General features: G+C 36.6%; 1 non-coding gene across 1 annotated transcript; it reads right to left on the minus strand.

Annotated features, from left to right (window-relative positions):
* Positions 1–7,819: 7,819 nt before the first annotated feature.
* Positions 7,820–7,893, minus strand: TRNAN-GUU. Its single transcript has one exon. It is a non-coding gene; the product is annotated as a tRNA-Asn (tRNA).
* Between the last annotated feature and the right edge of the window lie 7,995 nt (positions 7,894–15,888).

Raw genomic sequence — 15,888 nt, forward strand, 5'->3', positions numbered from 1 at the left:
AGTGCCCGAGGCAGTGAGCGACGCGGCTATGGCCTTGAGTTCCGGATGAAGGCCCCGGAACACGTAGAGATTCTGCTCCATTAACGATAGCGAACGGCTGACTTGCACTAGGGATTCGACGAGGAGCTCCGCTCATCCCAAGTACTCTGTCGTCGAAGCATTGCCTTGGCGCAACGATTGGAACTACCCCAACAGATTCAGGCATCGGGCTTGGCTGGAGGAACCGAGGGCGTTGGTGATCGAGTTCCAGACTTCCGTGGCAACGTTCCGGCCAACAGCCAAGTGCAGCACTTCATCCAACATGGAGGAGGCGAGGAGTGAGAGGATCTATTGATCCTGCTTTACCCACGCCTTGTGATCCGGATTGGGGAGAGGAACCGCCGCTGCTACACTGGTGGAGGAGTCGCCGGTGGAGGGGGATGCGTCGATGGTCGCCGGTGGGCATGGGTTGCTGCCATCAACGTAGCCAAGTAAGTCTTGGCCCCGTAGAAACGGAATTAATTGCGTACGCCAGAACATAAAATTTCTAGACGTAAGCTTCATGGAGACGTAGTGGTGGGCTCCGGCGAGAGGGTTTGTGGCGGTCGACGATGGAGGTCCGGCGGCGGAGACCGTCCGTTCTGAAGAATTCGTCAACATGGGTGAAGGCATACGGCGAGAGAGGGAGATTTGCGGTGGAGGTAGAGAAAGAATCGATATCCTGACTATTACCATATTAGAGAAATTGATTCATTCAGTTGTAACAAGAAAGAGATTACAAAGTATATCTATAATACAACGCTAACATCTCCTGACTAATAGACTATACTAAGTCAACTAAACTAACACCACACAAATACAAAGTGTAACATAAAATAATAATAGCATAGAATAATAATAATACTAACAAGCATGAGCTGCTAGAAACCTACCATCACTCCCACGAAGAACCATACCCGCACCAACACCATACGCCGAAACTGCCGCAACAACAGAACTAGATAGGGAGCCAACAGGGGGCGAAGACCATACGTTATTAACAGATACATCCGCATGCAAAGGAGCCGGAACTGAGCTATACACTGTGTTCCAATGATCATCCAAATTATTAGTATATGATTTTAAATCCTCATCAGACCACATCTTACCGTTAAACGTTTTATCGTTGCGAGCCAGCCAAGTTACCCAAAACCGAGCTGCCATCAAACATGCGAAGCGTTTATCACTGGAATTCAGTGCAGTGCTTACAAACTCACAAAAAGTCATTCCTTGGAGAATATCAAGCCCCATAAATTTTTAGCAACAGCACATTGGCAAAAGAGATGTGTGATGGTTTCATCACCCGCTGCACAAAAAGGACACCCTCCCCCAATCCAAATACGTTTAGAGCATAAAACATTAATAACTAGAGGGATGTTCCTAACACAGTGCCACATGAAATTCTTGATTTTAGGTGGCACCTTCAGACCCCAAAGTTTCTTCCAACCTGTAAATTCCATATCCTCATTAAAAACGCGAGTAGTAGATTGCATGCGATACCCATGTTTTACTGTGTAACAACCCCTAACATCACCTCTCCATAGCCAAGTGTCCTCCTGTTCAAGATATATGGGTGTACGCAAAATGCGATCCACATCATAATCGTTAAATAAGTCACATAAAATCTCAACATCCCATGTTCCATCCGCAGCAAGCAGGTTGCATACCTTTACAGCACCCAATTCTTCAATGCATGGAGTAAGTAATCTTGGATTATTCGAATCCATAAGCCATGGTCAGCCCCACACATCAGTATCTCTTTCGTTACCTATCCTACGCACAACCCCCTCTCGCAAAATAGATTGACCAGCGAGAATTCTACGCTAGATATAGCTTGGGTTGTGTCCAACTGTGTCTGCAAGGAAATTAACATTGGGAAAGTAGCGGGCCTTTAGAACTCTTCTTACCAGAGATTGGGGATTGATTATGTAACACCCCACTTTTCTAACTCTTAATTACATCTCTAAACAGTCATTAACATAAACTAAGCAGTGGAAAACTAGAAGATAAGTAGTGGGAGTGTCACCGCCACAACCACCACTCTTTGGTGATTGCACAGGCTAAAAGGGGTAAAACTAGAAATAAGATAAGTCTGGGAACTAAATATAAATACTGGAAAAGTAAGGGGGAAAAAAAACATCACCCCGAAAGTCTACATCATCATCATAAAGTATAAGTCTAAATCCATAACATGATCATAATTAAAACTAGAGTTTAGACATCTCAAACTAAGAGACTAATCTAACTCGATCTCTTCTCACTGCTGGGCCCACCTGAAAGGAGTTTTGCAAGCAACACATAGACAAACAGGAAAAACACCAGTTAGCACGAAGCTAAGTATAACCACAATCAACCCTGTAAAGCATTCTAGCATATACTTTGAAAACATTTGATATCTTTATAGCAATAAGCTAATCTCAAATCATCTTAAGATTTATCACATTCTTTCTAAATGCTTGCACCCTATAATATCAGCTGGCATTATCGTATATGTATAAGACTGATCATGTAGATTCATCAACATATAGACTATTCTAAAAGTTTATCAAGCAATTCATGCTTACAGATAGGTTCATGCTAAAAGACCATATAACAGGTATTTACATACTTTCACATTCTTATCACATAACTTGATAAGTAGAGCTTCTAATACAACTCAATAATCATGCTCAAGGAATATCTTAAGTTAAACTTCTCGTTTAACAATCTTTTACGATACTCTATTCGCATACAATCATGTATAACATTATGATCATACTTTTTATGCAATCTAGTGTAACAATATATACATACTCTTATGCAATCTCGTGCAATTATATAATCGTATTCATATGCAATCAAGTGCAACAATATAATCATACTCTTATGCAATCTCGTGCAACAATATAATCATACTCTTATGCAATCTCGTGCAACAATCTAATCATATTCTTATGCAATCTAGTGCAATAATATAATCATACTCATATGCAATCTAGTACAATAATATAGTCATACTCATATGCAATCTAGTGTAACAATATACTCATACTCATACGCAATCTAGTGCAACAATATACTCATATTCATATGCAATCTCGTGAAACAATAAAATCATACTCTTATGCAATCTAGTGCAACAATATACCCATACTCATATGCAATCTAGTGCAACAATATACTCATACTCATATGCAATGTAGTGCAATAATATACTCATATTCATATGCAATCTCGTGCAACAATATAATCATACTCTTATGCAATCTAGTGCAACAATATACCCATACTCATATGCAATCTAGTGCAATAATATACTCATACACATATGCAATCTAGTGCAATTATATACTCATACACTCTTTTATAAATTAGAGTACTTTCTGTGGAGGTTTTCTTTGTTACTTTCTCGAGTCTCTCCTAACTCTCTTTCTTTCTTTCTCTCGAGTCTTTATTGAATCTCTTTCTTGAGTCTCTATTGACTCTCTTTCTTGAGTCTCTGTTGACTCTCTTTCTTTCTCTTATACTCGTAGACGGCTTAGGGTTTCACAGAAGTGTGACTCACCCCATCGGGGCGGCATAATTCTGACCCAATATCTCCTACCGTCTACGGAACCAATCTCGTGGTTCAAACTCTGTGGAATCAGGTATCGAACTATTAGTGTGCACACCCCCTAACCAGGATTTCAAGCCCAGCGGGAAGTTTCCAACCTCGTAACGTGGGAATACGCTTTAAATATACTGGGACTGCAATGTCCATAAATATCTCCCGAGAGGACATAGTCCAAACGGTATCCTCCAAAACCTCACCGATATAGATAATACATAAATATATCTCTCATGCATCAATCTCATGCATGCAACAATTCTATTACTTCTCAATGCATCAAAGAATGATATACCGCATGCTTATGGTTTTTGAAAGTATTCTTGGACTCACGTTGGCCCTTGATGCATTTTTGAAATATGACTCATGTGAAATGTCAAAATGCTCTATAACATGCTTCTAAATCATGTATACACTAACATGAAGTATTCAAAAATATATCAACATGCTCGGTTTGCAAAATAGCAATTTCTATACATTTCACGCAACAAGTATGTTTTTATTCTCATTGATCAAATAATACAATTTAATCATGCTTTCATAATAAATCATATTCTCAAAGGATCATGCTTCTTTACTCAATAAAAACATTATTTGATCACAAAATCAATAATTTCTCAAACACAGAGAATTTAACAAAATATGCACTGTGTAACAATTCTTCACAAATTCCTTCTTAACATACTTGTTTTAAATCCAAATTCCACGAAATCAAAGCCAAAACGTGCGTCGAGACGAACCCGAAGAGTCGAGCCACAAGGGACTGTAACACTCAGTCCGAAACGACACGTAGCTGAGCCACAAGGGCCCGGCCACTGCACAAAATCTCATCAGAACAATACTCAAGGACCTGGGGCGAGACTCCTCATGGTCCGCCCCATGAGCCCCGTTACTTCAACGGGACTAGGCGGCGGCCCTCCTCTAGGGCCGTACCCTAGTCCCGTGTAGCTACGGTCCTAGCCGGTGGCCCTCCTGATGGGCCGCGGCTAGGGCCGCTGGTCTGAATCTGGTGCACACTGTGTTGTGCACCAGATGGTGTTTCACCTGCAAAAACTAATCCAAACAAGTCCAAAACAATCTCAACAACTCACAAACACATGCTAAAACACTTCCAAGCATAAACACATTAAAAACTCATAGTTTCTACTCATTTCTACTCAAAACTAGGCTTCATAGAGCCAAATTTAAAGAGGAATCCATGGGGTTATACCTCTTGTAGTTTCCTCTTCTTCTAGCTTGGTTTCCACCTTCTTCCTTAGCTAGCTACAACCCCCCTTTACCTTCTAAACATCTCAACAAACACACACAACCAACTTAAACTAGAATCTCAGGGAATGATGAAAACTAGAAGGGAAGATGAGTGGATGGAGTTGAAGGTTGAAAACTTACTGTGATTTATTGGTGCTCTTGCGGGAGAGGGAGCTCAATGGTGGAAACAAAGAAGCTAAGTGTGATAAATGCTCAATATATAGGAACACAAAACCCTAGGATGATCTCCTATGATTGGTGGATGGCAAAAGTGTAAAAACTTTGGCTAGAAAAGTTATCAGGCAACTTTGGAGTAGTGTGGTCCACCATGCTCCATGAACCAAGGCTAGATTGGCTATTTCAAATACTTTGGGGTTAAAAGTGAATTTTCCCAAAAGCTTAGGGATTTTCGAATGGGATTCATTTCTTCGGTGTCGAATTAATTTTAAAATGCGACAAAAATATTTTATTCAAACACCGATTGATCGCAAAAATTTTAATGGAGTGAAAACGGCTATTTTGGAACTTCTTAATACCGGATTTATAAAACGAAATTTTTGAGTTGTTACAGACTAGTAGCCAACCTTGCTTGGCTAATAAGGCTCTATTAAATTCACGAAGCTCCTTGAATCCCATACCACCACATATATTTGGCCTAGACAATCTGGACCAAGATAACCAATGAATACCACGACAATCAGATTTGTCTTTGTACCACCAGAATTTGTTCATAAGTCTCTCTATAGAATTACACACAGTGTCTAGAAGGAGGAAAACCGACATTGTAAAGATAGGCATTGCCTGAGCTATACTCCTTCGACATGACTTCCTTGCTAGCACGAGATAAAAGTTTCTTAGTCCATAGGTTCACACGGTCCCTCACTCTCTATTTAACATAACGGAAGACTACGACTTTATTCCTACCCAGAAAGAAAGGTAGACCGAGATACTTACCAAAATCTTCAGTAATGCGTACATAAAAAATAGTAGCCACGTGATTGCACATTAATGTGACAGTGTTCCTACTGAACATAATATTAGACTTCTCATAATTAACTAATTGTCCACATGTTTCACAATACAAATTCAAAAACGTTTTATCTCCTGAGCTTCCGTGTCATTTGCACGTCTAAAAAATAAGCTAAATATCAAACTACTCTAGTTTGGAAAAAACTAAAATTTTAAGTTTTGTTCTAGCAATACTTACAACAAAAGATATATGTTTTTTTTATTAATATAGTCACATGAAATCTATTAATCATGAAAAACACTTAAAATATCCTCCTTAAAAAATGTGTCAAAATAGCTCCCTAGCTAAGGGATTCTAAATAATCTAAACTAGCCAAATAGTGCAATATGACCATATTATTATATATTCAAAATGTTATCGTTGATGTAGCACTGACTAAGTCATGTGGCATCTTAAAGCTTATATAGATATTAATTATATAATTTTTATTTTAATTTAATTGTTTTGGTAAATAGTACAAATTTTTTGTTAGAAAAATTTAAGAAAAAGTGTCAAATTGATTCTCTAAGTTTAACGAATAGAGCAATTAGATCCCCTAACTGAAGAAAATCTCCAACAATGCTCTATAAGCATGCAAAATAGTATGGTGTATTCCAGCCTACACTGGCTTAGATCAATGGTTCAGTAGGCAATATTTGATAGAAGAGATCAAGGTCCGAACCTCGGCAGTGGCACTGTGTGGGGATAATTATGTCCAAAGTGGGCATATCTCTAGTGTGCACCGGCATTTGGCCTTGTCTGCTGAGTCATTGGGTCACCGTGATTTACATCCTCCCAAATGCTCTGTCGGGCCGGAGTGTGGGAAACCCTTGAGATTGGGGGTGTATTCCATTATTACCTATTAAACAAGTTATCATTAATGTAACATGGGGCATCCTAATGCTTACATGGGTTTTAATAAACCAAATTTTTAAAATTTTATTTTTTTATTTGTATTTTATTGAAAAACTATAAAAATAAAGTTGTTAAAAAAAAAAAAAAGATACAATAACTGATCGTCGTGTCGTTATTGGCTGGTGGTTGAATATGTTGACAAATAACTTGAGGTTATTCGTCATCCAAAGAGATAACTATAACTACCTTTGTCTCTAAATCTGGATTTCTTTAAGGTCCAAATTTGGATAGTCACTAGTCGTCGATGATGGGCAGTTTCTGTATTTAAAAAAAAAAAAAAATTTTTTTTTTTTTAAAAAATAATTAAAAATTTAAATATTTCTTTTTTACAAAATGCACTATTTAAAAAATATTAAAATTTAAAATTTAAAATTAAAAATAATAAAAAAATTGTATATTAATATCCACGGGAATCAAGACATCAATTGTTAGCGTAACACCACATCAGTGGTAACTTGATGAATATATAGGCAATAATTGGACCTAATTGCACTATTTTCCCAGTTAAGATCGAGGGTCTTATTGGAGTTTTTTTTTTTCTCGATTAAGGACCTAATTGCACTATTTTCCCAGTAAAGATGGTATTATTGAAATTTTTTTTCTCGATTAAGGACCTAATATAATTGGACTATCTGTTATATTTAGGGGACCAATTTGACATTTTTTTTAAATTAAAAAAAATAAAACAAAATAAAAATAGCCATAAACTTTTATTGATGCCGGATGTCTAATTTATTGATGGATATACAGAGATACAGTCATAGGTTGTCCGCCGATGAAGGCAACCAGCCTGCCTTCATCTCCAAACTTGGACAGCCACTTCTTCTCATCAACTGTCAATGACTGTTTTTAAATTAATATATTTTAAAAATATTGTACTATTTAAAAAAAATTTTAAATTTATAAATCGAAACTAAAATAATTGCATATAATTAAAGTCCATGTAAGCTCCAATAGGCCACGTAGTTAGCCTAGTTAATAATACCACATTTTGGGACCGAGTGTGGTTGCTTGGGGAAGGGAAAATAAAAAATATTTTTAAGCGCTAGAAGGAGGGCTCGAACCTCCGACCTTGTGGTTAACAGCCACACGCTCTAGCCAACTGAGCTATTCCAGCTTGTTATTTATAAAGCACATATTATGTTTAATATATAAAATATATCTCATACAATCAAAGCAAACTATTTACGTGAGATGCAATCCGATTGAGCTTGATATGCATCAATATCTAATTTGTATATTTTTTAAAGTCAGAATGTACAGGTTTATTTGGACCAAACTCATGACCTTTAGATAGAGAATCATGGTTCACCCACTCATAATTTCAAATACAATATATTTGTACATTTAGAGTTTTAGAGCTTTTAATTTATTAATATAATTATTTAAGCGCTAGCCAGCTGTGTCGCTGTGTCCCACCATCATAAGCTCAAAACCTTCTTCCTTCCTTCCCTCCCCAAGTCGGCAATCGTTATACCCTACACCACGGCGCATGTAGCACTGTGCGTCGCGCGCTTCCCAAAACGACGTCGTTTTGGGAGGCGCGGTAGAAAGTTGCTGTGATTATGTATATTCGTTCACACAATTATGTATATTTGTTCATACAATTATGTATATTTGTTTATACAGTTATGTACATTTTTTATACAATTATGTACATTCTTTTTATACAATTATGTACATCCGAATCAGAAAATTTGTGTGTATTATGTTAAGAGTTGATGTGTATTATGTTAAAAGTTTATGTTGATTATGTATTATGTTAGATTATGTGCATTATCTTTTAAAAAGAGTGTATATTTTGTTATATAATTATGTACATTCATGTATACAATTATGTGTATTCTATTATAACATTATGTACAATTTTGAACAGGGATTTTTTTTTAAGAAAAAATAACTGCCATACACTGGGACGGAAAATTTCAAAAAAAAATAAATAAATAAATAAAACGACGTCGTTTTACATCTGGGCGCACAGTGCAACGCGCGTCGTGGTGTAGGATATAAATTGTCCCAAGTCGGCCTTATGGGCATACGTTCCCTCTTTCTCCCAAGCCTTACGGGCGTACCTTCCTTCCTTCTCTCTAGCCCAATTCCACCAACTCACCTTTCTTTTTTTCTTTTTTTTTTTTTAAATTCATTGGACCTTAAGAATACCTAACTCGGTAGCCCCATGACCCCACCAAATTCATTTACAAAAATGATTTTGTTATAGTTGTGGACATTCAACCAATGGTCTTTATTATAGACATATATTTAACATATATACTAAAATGATTATGAAAGTAATTCTTTCACAACACGTTTGGTTCACGGAATGAATTTTGAGGTAATAGGAATGCTATTCCATAAGGAATGGAATAGGCAAGGAATAGAATAGGAATTGTATTCTATTGTTTGGTTCGCGGAAGGAATAGACTTTAGAAATTATATTACAGTTTTTGGTTGATTTAAGGAATAGAAATGAAATACGTTTTAAAAGACATAAATACCCTTATAAAAATATGTGATGGTGGCGATGGTGGTGGTGGTGGTGGTGGCGGCGGCGGCGGTGGTGGTGGTGGCGATGGTGGTAGCGGTGGTGGTGATGGTGGTGGTGGCGGTGGTGGTAGTGGCGGTGGCAGTGGTGGGGGCGACGGTGGTGGTGGTGACGGTGACGGTTGTGGCAATGGTGGTGGGGGCGGCAACGGTTGTAGCGGTGGTGCTGGTGGTGGTGGCGGTGGTGCTGCTGGGTGGTGGTTCTGGCGGCGATGGTGGTGGTAGTGGTGGTGGTGGCGGTGGCAGTGGTGGGGGTGGCGGTGGTGGTGGCTGTGGCGATGGTGGTGGTGGTGGCGGCGACGGCGATGGTGGTGGTGGTGGCGGCGGCGACGGTGATGGTGGTGGTGGCGACGACGGTGGTGAAATAGGATAAATTTATATATAGGAAAAAAAAATTAGGTTAAAGAAAGGGGTAAAAAAGAAAATAGATTCTAAAATCTATTCTTGAGTGTTCAGTAATAGGCTAATACCAGAGGGGGCCCTAGTAATAACTATTACCTTATTTGAGGTAATAGGCTATTACCAGGAATATTATTCCTGGTAATAGAAATGGTTACCAAACAAAGGAATAGGCCTATTACTGGAAATGTTATGCCATTCCCGGCCTATTCCGTGAACCAAACGGGCCATCAATGTTCTTTCGGAGGCATACTTTAAAAACTGTTGGTTTTAACTTTAAATAAATCTTGTTCCTTCTAAAATGATTCAAAAAAAAAAAAATGGAGCATACTTGGCTGCATTACCATGAAGAGAAAAAAAAAAAAAAAAAAAGGTTACAATATGAAGCCTACTATACCATACACATTAACCACATGATAAACAAAATCTATTTTGTTCTCCTCAATCTAAGTATCATGATGTAACCCAAATTTTCTATATGGAAAAAAATATCATAATATAGCCTCTAGTGGATTGCACGAGTGAGCTCAACAACCCAATACGTAAGCTAACACTTCTCTACCAAATCAAGTATACACTACTACAAATAACGCTTTTAACGTCAATATTTTTTTTTTTATTTTACTTTTAACGTTGGTTTTTGGACGACATCTATGCTACATACGTTGTAAGTGAAGAGATACGACGTCGGTTAAAAAAACCGACGTTGTATAATTTTTTTAATTTTGTCGGTTATTTATGAATAACTGACGTCGTATATATTTTTAGAATTTTAAAATTAGGAAAACGATGGTTTTTAGATAAACCGACGTAGAATATGTTTTAAAAAAAATAAATTAACATACGACGTCGATTTTCTTAAAAAACCGACGTAATATGTTAACTTTTAAAAAAAAAAAAAGAAAAAAATACAAAAGCTATCAAGCCCCTGCCCATTGTATGTAATAGTAACTTTTCTGAAACCAAGGTGAACGTCCATTAAATAACATATGCACCAGATCAGTACATGTCACAAATCCAACATCTATGAGATTCATAATTCAAGGAATATTGATGTCGAGATCTACACAAAAAAATGTTATCAAAATTGATAATTAGAAAAAAAAAAACACTTAAAAAGTATAGTCATAAATAATGTTGGATATAAGAAATTATAAAACACATCAAAACATTATATTTTTATTCATAACAAAATATGAACATAATCAATTTGATAAAATAATTTGAATAAAAGATCCATTATAAATTACACATCTCATCTCATTATTAATATATAAATGAAGATTATATTATTGTGTTGAAGCAATATGCACTTATAATAATAGTGAAAATGTGAAATAATGAGAAAAGGTAGTGTTAATAGTGAAATAATAAGAAAAGGAAATGTTGAAAACATAAACAGACAAAAGAGATTCGAACCCTGGCCTGCCACCCACGCGCCCAACCAACTGGGCTAAGGCACATTTTAATGATAGTACTCTATTTTATAATACTTATACTTAAACTTCTACTATATATACACATATACATACAAGGGTTATATAAGAGGTGGGGGTGGGGTGAGTGGGGGCAGCTGACCCCACTGCCCCCACTGTAGGTCCGCCCCTGGCTGTACATATGAAGTTCAACATAAAGGTAAAACATACCTGACAAGTTCTAAAAATATAAAGAAAACTGTGCCTTTTAATTAGAAACAGTTCTCTGGAAAAGCATGCTTTAAAGAGCTTTAAGTTGGACACTGCATAATTTTTAGTACAAAGAGCTGAAGGATGGGTGTTGGTTCTTTCATGAGGAACAGAAAGAGAGGACTCCAAGGCCTGACCATATCTGGAAGGGCTTTGAATGATCACCCCAGTATTGTGCCTGATCCTTTCTTGAAGTCACCTGCAAAAAAGATCAAGACCTAATGACTCAAACAACTCAACAACATTAACTCGTGGACCGTGATACACTACTACATAACCTTCTGAAAGCAAAATCAGATCATCAAACAGATCAAAAGTCTCTGGTGCTGGCTGAAGAAGAGCCATTAAGACTATTCCATCCATTAGATGAACAAAATTCCTCCAACAATCATTTCTCCTGCATTCACAGGTCCAAATTATCATTCTACGCCACAAAGAATCAGTGCAAAGTTAATTATGGCGTGGTGTGGCCTAACTATCCCTTTGCACACTCTTTTCATAGAAAAGAATTTACTTTTAGTGGGAAAACCTGTTGTAACTCTCTATTATATTTGAAATTTGAAATAAGTTTTACAGCATTCATTCTATTATAAAGCCAGTACTATCATAATCATAATAATAACAGTACATTGAAATACAACACAGCTGTTTGTTGGAAATACAATGCCACAACACTTAACAAGGCTAAATTTCCAGTAGATATTTGTACTTTTGTTCCTAACTATAGATCCAGAACTCACATAAAAGCAGTATACCCAAATATAAGCATGCATAATTGCTGAAGCTTAATAGGGGAATGCTTATACCTCTGAAATCAAGTGTCTGTCAATCACAAAACTGAAATCTTCATTACACTTCACAGATGATCTATCATCCAAATGAAATTAATCATTTTAAGTCACAAGTACATTGCTTTTTTCCTTTGGAGATAAAGATTTTCTTCACTCAATAGCCATGAAATACTACATGATCCAGATAGCAAAGTCCAAAATTGAATGAATGCCAAGGTTTTCCTCTCATAATATTTTAATGAACTTACAAGTGAACTTGAGTTTAGGAGGCTGAACCACCAACAGCTGTCTGCCTGTCATTCTTCCTCACCTGAAATCCCTATGATGTAACCACACTACAACTTGTTGGAAAATATTCGCAACGTCAATGCGCGAGCTGGGCACCTTTTAAAAAACACGGACACAATGGATGTATGGCTGAAAAGAAGTCTGTGCCATGTTATAATAACACTACCTTAAAAGCGTTATTTGCCCGGTGACGGTGCAGTCGACAAACCGGTACGCTTTCGAAAGGCTACACAGAATAACCACGCTAAGCTCGCACCAACTTAAACGTAGCTGAACTTCACTATTGCTCAGACTTTAACTAGCAGACATAGAAAGAAGAGATAAAGGAAATGTTTTCCTGGGTGTCCTTAAACTCAAAGGCATGCCCTGTTTAAATAATAAAGGCCAAGTAATTTAGGCCTCATATTATTTAAAGGATCTTAACCACTCATTAATTTGTGGAAAAGGTTAAACCACCACATAATTATTTGTGGTCAAGGTTAAACCACCACATAATTAATGAGTGGCTTGCATTTTTCCCAACAATCCCCCACAAATGCAAGGGAATGGAAAAAAGATGTCTGAGCAATACAAATGAGTTGATCTTAATGTCAGTGTTTGTGAACTTGAACTGACACGTAGTGACACTGAGTAATTTTCTTTCCGAGAGTGATATGAATCTTGAACTCACCGGTTAGATAAATTTTGAACTCTAATGCACAAACCAACTCAAAAAGTAGGTTCTACGAAAGTCAAACTCTTTGACTTCTTATGAATACCCTTAGTATTCAAGTTTGTTATGTCTATCTTAATATAGACCTCCGCCCTGTCAAAGTCTATCTCAACATAGACTTTTAACTCTGACAAGTCTTATCGCATTGTAGATTTTTATGTCTTGTCAAGTCCATCTCAATATAGACTTTGAACTCTACCAAGTCTATCTCAGTATAGATCACATTTAAAGGCTTATAGAGTAGTTAAAGACATAAATCAGTTCTAAGGCTTTTCTTTCTATCATAGGCACTGTTCTTTGCAATGCAAATAATAGTTTGTGAATCACAATGTGGTGAAGGTGTTGGACACCCCCACAACTGCACGGTTATCACCATGTTTCTTAGCCACTCAGCTTCTTGGGATAACCCCATTATCTTTCATAAAAGGCGGTTAGCCCTTTTCCACTCAAGCTAGGGATCTCTTTAGGTCTACCTCAACATAGACCACCCCAATTGAGTATAAGTCACCAAGAGCACTTTGTATTCATGTCATTATGCGGTGAATTCATCAGGTTTGTCTCAACAAAACCACCCTTCTCAAAGAGTTATGAATTCATTAAGAGCTGTGGCTCAACCTCACAAGTACACACATCGTAGGAATGACCAACTAGTGTACTATTTTGTAACTCGATCTTTTCATGGCTTCGTTTGACCTCAGAAGTGGGACCCACCACGAATTCATTACCACTTGGACTTTAAGTCCTTTCAATGATTCAATGACTAATCCTCATAATTAGCCCTCAAGTAAGTTGGTTCTCTTGATCAAACTTAATGCACTTTGACGAGTACTTCGTTTACTCGTAAATAATCCCTTGAGATTTTCATGCTTAACATGAAACATTCTCTTTTATCATTATTCTTAATACCACAGAGAAACTTTTGATGAAAATATAAGGAGTTAATTACCCCCCACAATGCAACACTTACAAATATTTTTGTCAAAGGTATTTGATCTCTTACCCAGATTAATCTTTGGTGCTCTAATATTAGCCCCTTTGTAGACTGGGTTTTGCTAATTTCCTCTGTGGAGCATTATAGTAGCTCTGTACTTTACCTAATACATACTCAACAGTTGAATATAATTCAACAAACTTGGTTATCTCAACTTATCGTGATTACCCTTTTAACTAGGAATTATAGGTATTTTAATATGACTCAACCAAGAATTTAAATAATATATATACAAATGCTCATTGTTAGTAAGCCATAGAAATAATGTTGTTCACATGCTACATCAAGTTGAACAACCTACTCACAAATTTCACATCATATTCTTATAAGAATTTAATCCCATACACCAGGAATATGTTATAGCTCATATCTATTAGGAAATATCTCTCAACAATGAGACTTCAGAGTTGTCACTTTGCACAATTTTTCCTTCACTTGAAGAAATTAAAAATTCATATAAAGCATTCATATGATGCAGATCAATATTACTATTGCATTAATTTAACCATTTCTATTGCAAGACTTTGATTGTTTAACAACATATGAAAGTCAATCTCATTTCAGGTGAAGATCAAGTGGCGCTCTAACTAGCCTGCATGATCAACACCCTACTTCTTAAAACTCCCAGGTCGAGTGGTGAAACCAAAGTTTACTTAAAAACCATCTTCCTAGCAGACAGAGTATTCAAGAAGGATGACTTTTCCATGTTACCACCACAGTGTGAGTAAAGCCTTGGAATTTAATCTCGGTACACAATTCAGATATTTAAGATTAAGTGACTGAAAAGCATATATGTATCTCATCAAATAGTGCAATGTTTGTAACATATCCACAATATAACACATAATGTTATAAATTTGACATGTGCATAAGTACCCAATTTATAAGCTTTAAATCAAAATGATGATTTAATCACTTAGTAGTAGTGTTAAACCAACACTTCTAACATAACAAAATCATAAAGCTCATCCATGTGAATAATAACAATTCACTTATCATTGTGTACACTGTTGTTAATTTTCTTTATAATATTCAAAGCACTCACCATATAAAATATGAAATGGCGATTTCTAAAATGTTTGTCACAATATATATTTCACGTTTCAAATGCTTTCAAAACATAATAATCAAATGGATGCAAAGATATAGGCAAATCATCTTCTAAATTATGCCATTATAATAGCTTTAAGGGAATATGGTCAATGCCCAATAATATATGATTACTTGTGCTAAAAAATAATCATTTGCATATGATAGTCTATTATCATATAAATATCCATGTGTCATATTAAAATATGAGGAAACAAACCTCATCGGAGTATGGTCAAAGCTCCGATATAAACCTAATAATTATTTTTGTTGTACTCCCTTGCTTAAAGGTTACACATAAGCCGAAGTAGTATGCTTCACCAGTATTGTTCTGTATGAAGCTGCTGCCTTCCACTGCTAATCTCTGCTGTTGCTACACCATCATGTCGCCAAAAATTATTATAATCTGCTTCATGGTTCGAGTAGTTGACTGTTGCTATAAATAACGCTTTTAACTGTTGGAAAATATTCGCAACGTCAATGCGCGAGCTAGGCACCTTTTAAGAAACACGGACACAATGGATGTATGGCTGAAAAGAAGTCTGTGTCATGTTATAATAACACTACCTTAAAAGCGTTATTTGCCCGGTGACGGTGCAGTCGACAAACCGGTACA

This window comes from Ipomoea nil, unplaced genomic scaffold (assembly GCF_001879475.1).
Source record: "Ipomoea nil cultivar Tokyo-kokei standard unplaced genomic scaffold, Asagao_1.1 scaffold2818, whole genome shotgun sequence".
Classification (NCBI taxonomy): domain Eukaryota; kingdom Viridiplantae; phylum Streptophyta; class Magnoliopsida; order Solanales; family Convolvulaceae; genus Ipomoea; species Ipomoea nil.